We start from the raw sequence: 4,921 nt of genomic DNA on the forward strand, positions 1-4,921 counted from the left end.
ATATTTAAAATTCTTTGCATACCTGGATAGGGACGCATCAAGTTGCTGTGCAGTGGGAAAGCAGCATCACCGACGACGACATGGGGGACCTTGACTGCTGTTCCAGGTAGACTGGTCGGAGGAGGAAGGTTGGACTGGTGTCCCAGCAGCATGGAACCAAACCTGCTTTCCTTGAACACTCCATCACTTTCCCGGTCATATGCGGCAACATCCACTGTAGTGAAGCGATACCTGGCATCACAAGTGGCCATGAGGACAATGGAGTGATTGTCTTTGTAACTGCAGACGCTGCCTCCAGACTGCGGTGGCGCGCGAGTTCTTACATGCTTCCCGTCTACACTTCCAACACAATTGGGAAAGTTCCATAATCTCCAGAACTTGAGGGCAATGGCTTCCCACTGCGTGACTGTAGGGAGAGGGAGGAATTCCGGCTGCAGTGCCTTCTACAAAGCCATACACATTTCAGAAACTATGCCAGACACCATGCTGTTCGCCATCCGGTAGCTTGTGGCGACTGCCTGCTGGCTTCAAATCAGTTAACCTACTTGCGGACATTCTGAAATAGGCGAAGTGCATCTCTTCATCCATATCTAGAAGAGGCCGGACAAGGTTTGCGTATTCCCCGTCGGTGAACCGGTTTCCATTCAGCGGTCGGACGTACCATCTACGTCAGGGCTATTCAATTCGGTCCTACGAGGGCCGCAATCCAGCAGGTTTTCCATGTATCCCTGCTTCAACACACCTGACTCAAATTAAATGGATCTAACAGCCAATCAAGTTCTGAACAATGACTAATTAATTAACTGATCTATGTCTTCGCCTTCTTCTCATTTGTTTGCGCTGGAGAACTTTCAACAGAAGAATTATTTCTTCGTTTACTTCCACGAGCTCATGAAGGCAAAACACCATGTTGGGCGCCATTGCTGTTTTAAAGCAGGAAATTCGTACCGGAAGTGAAGCGAACCGGCTGGTACCACCTCTGCTGCCCTCTTCAGGTTAGGAGGAGAAACTTATTGGTATTGACGCTACAGTTATAAATAATAAAGTATATTTACTACTATATTTACTATAGTGTATCGTACTTAAAGAAGAATAGCCTAAAAGATAAGATAAAACCTTATTAATCCCACAACAGCTAAATGTGTGTGTTATTAACTCAACTACAGTAAAATAGAGGGAGAAAAGCAGATTAAAAAAAAACAAAAATACAAATGTTAAATACAAATGCAATAGAATGAAAACTATATGCCACAGTAACAGCTGTTCTATGTACAAGCATCTATGTATATCCATACATACACCACCTGCTGGTGGTGGTGGTGTTAACAATCCAGGGCTGATACTAGACTGTTCAGAGAAAATGACTGTTCCTGTCTTTTATTCCACTTTGAACACAGGCGCAGTCATGGGTTGGAAATGTTGTGTGATCTTAAAACTTTCTTAGTGACAGTGAGTCATGAACAGCAACAATTTTTGTGAAATGTAAATAGTTTGTTTAGACTTCTTTTTTAAAATGATAAATGTTTGTAACCCTGTTTATATTGTAAACAGTTTATTAAACTTTATCGTGTCATGCATTGTTTATCTTTTTTTTTTTTTTTGTAGTATACTGAATTTCAGATGGGTCTATGAATTATTTTCTCCACTACTGTTTTCTCCTAGCCGACAGAAGTTAAGTACGCACTCTGAAATATTTAGTAATACAAAATAAGAAGTGTTTTTACTAATCGCCATGGACACCATGTTGAAAGCTGGACATGGAGTCAGTGACAAGTCTCCAGACTCAGTGACTCAATGAGTTTTTCGGCCACTATAAGGCAGGAGCAGCAGCGACAAGCATCGCACCTGTTCCAGCCAGCCACCCAGCCTGCACCCTGCTCATGTGAGATGTAGAACATCTGCATGCAGAAGGCAGCTGGCCTAGATGAGTCCCAGGATGGTTCCTAGGGACTGTGTTTCAGAGTTAGCTAAAGATATCCACCAATATCTTGTACTGTTCTCACCTGTCTGAAGACCTGTCATTCTGGCATCCCTAAATGATTCCAGTTCAGAGGCTTTAAACATTACAAAATGTTTCATGAGACTGATGCAAAGAAAGACCAACAAAAAATCTTTATTGATCCCACAGTAGGGAAAACAACTTGTTAAAGCAGGTCACACAGGTCACAAGGCGGCTTTCCAGCCATCCTGGATCCTCATCAGTCTGCAAACAGGAGCACCAGGTCAGCTGATACCACCATATCAGCACACTGCACTGCAAGATGTCCAAGCTAGTTACAACAAAACCTCTGCCTGTGGATAAAAGTTTTTTTCAACAAATAGGCCACAGTCAGTCTGTCAGGATGGGGTCCTTTCATTGCTCCACCCTGACCCTGACCACAGGAACCCCACAGGGTTGTGTGCTGAGCTACTTCCTTTTCTGGCTGTACACACACGACTGTACTCCATCATGTTACACCAATTCCATCCGCAGATGATGTGACAACAATGTGGTTGATCTGTAAGAGCGATGAGTCTGACTACAGGGAGGAAGGACGAGGGCTGACAGTGTCATACAAAGAAAATAACATGACACACTATGTTTAAAAAATAAAACAACATTATTGCCTTTAATAAAAAGAATAACACAAACACTGTATATCAACAGTGAGAATCTGGAGACGGTAATAAGCTTTAAAATCCTGAGCAGCTACATCACAGAGGACCTCTCATGTTCTGTCAATGACAACACGCTGGGTTAAAAGCATGAAGAATGGAAGATAAATTTTATTACATTCAGTTGCTAAATGATGCAGATCCATTAAGAAGAGGCACCACAGAATTTCTGTTCAGTTTTTACTCCAGAGACATGAGCATGGTGAAGATTTAAATCAAAAACTACCTTCAAGTCAACAGCAAGTTTCATGTTCTACATCTCATTATGCTGTTCTTTAGGCTCTATGTGCTATAATTTAGTCATTTACACTATACGTAATATTATATATAACATATTCGTGTAAATACACAAACTATTTACATTTCACAATGATTGTTCACACATATGAACATACAGTATGTGCATGGGTAGATATGTATGTCCATACAGACAGACAGATATTACTTAATTGCATATTTCCATAACCCTTCCTCCATAATGCACACTCTGCATATTTGTACATAGAACATAGTTACTGTGGTATATAGTTTTCATTCTATTGCATTTGTATTTAATATTTGTATTTTATTTTTTTAATCTGCTTTTCTCCCTCTTTTTTCTGTAGTTGTTATAGTAACACACAAATTTACCTGTTGTGGGATTAATAAGGTTTTATCTTATCTTTTATACTGTTCTTCTTTAAGTACAATATAGTATAATAAATATAGTAGTAAATACACTTTATTATCTATAATATTAAATATAGACACTATTGATAATGATGTTACGTCTGACACCAAAGCCCCGAGGACTGCATCGAGTAAAGGGGGCGTGTCCAAATGAGGCCTGTAGCGAGGCCCGTATGAGTTTCCTGAATATCACGTGACCAAAGACAAACGAGGCCCCGCTTGTCGTAAATCACGTGAGTGCCTCGTTGTGTGCGTAGAGACGCTGAAAAAGCCGCGGGAAATTGAGGAAATGTACTGAGTATGTGAATATATATATATATATATATATATATATATATATATATATATATATATATATATATATATATATATATATATATATATATATATATATATATATATATAAAATGTGTGTGTGTGTGTATATATATGTATATATACACATATATACATATATAAATGCATGAACATGGCGGTCTGTATATATAGGAGAGAAAAACAACATATATATTTATATAATATATATATATATATATATATCTATAGATTAATTTACAATACAGTTTACATATCAACTGGTGTGTGGATAACATTTAATTTGACAGGTGGACTGCTGGACATCAAATGACCAGCAGATGTCAGTACTACCAAGTGAGCTGTTAAATGGGGCCTCGAGTAATGAGACATTTGGCGATGCAATTGGCCAGAAAGATTCAACACATTCACGGGGCTTCATTAAACCATCACTAACTATTGATTTAGTCTGTCTCATTGCAATCAATAGGTTTGTGCTCAGTGTGGTTTCAGACATTAATGTATGTATGTCAACATCTGTGAAGAAAGAATTCTCTTTCTTTCTTTAGAAAAGATATAACAAAGCTGATCTATATCTGAATCTGTATCCTGGCAGTGCATTTGAATTTGGTTGGAGATGTAAGCACATCAGCAGACCACATGGTTACTGGAACAATGCAGACAATCCTTCAGCAGAGATCAGTGATGAACTGGAGGATCTGCTCTTATTCTTTACTGGTTGGATGATCACGGTTCAATTTTACTGGCTGTACAAAAAAGGGGCTGGGATAATTATAATACAACAAAACGGTGCTTTTTACGCGCGTTCATTGAACGCCGCAAAAAGCGGCGTTTAATGACCACCAAAAACATCGTATTTTTCGGCGTTTTTTACCACAAAACGACGTAATTTACGCCGTTTTAATACAAACGCGCCAATATACTGGCGAATTATGGCCCCTTTGGCTTGCCATATACCAGTGTCAGGTACGCCAACCGCACGCAGACGCAGGATAAATCCAGCTTTACACACTATGCCAGCTGTGTGGAGAGCAACTATTTTATTTGTCACATCCACAGAGATCTTTGCCATGAGGTCATGTTGAACATCCTGAGGTCAGAGAGAATTGTACCCAGAGAACCAGACTGAACAGCTCTGATCCATGACGGACATGTCTGCATGGTCCAGTCAAGCAGGAAAAAACTGGAATATGCTCAACAGGCGGCTGTACTCACAGCTGTACATACATCCACCCACTCTTCGTCTTGGAGCTTCGGTTCATTCATTAAGCAGACAAATCAG

The 4,921-nt window shown here is 39.7% G+C and overlaps 1 protein-coding gene across 1 annotated transcript in view; it reads right to left on the bottom strand.

The window, feature by feature from the left end:
* Positions 1-4,921, bottom strand: part of LOC121641689 (E3 SUMO-protein ligase ZBED1-like) — a 631,274-nt gene that overhangs the window by 439,777 nt on the left and 186,576 nt on the right. The window lies entirely within an intron of this gene.

This window comes from Melanotaenia boesemani, chromosome 6 (genome assembly GCF_017639745.1).
Source record: "Melanotaenia boesemani isolate fMelBoe1 chromosome 6, fMelBoe1.pri, whole genome shotgun sequence".
Taxonomy (NCBI): domain Eukaryota; kingdom Metazoa; phylum Chordata; class Actinopteri; order Atheriniformes; family Melanotaeniidae; genus Melanotaenia; species Melanotaenia boesemani.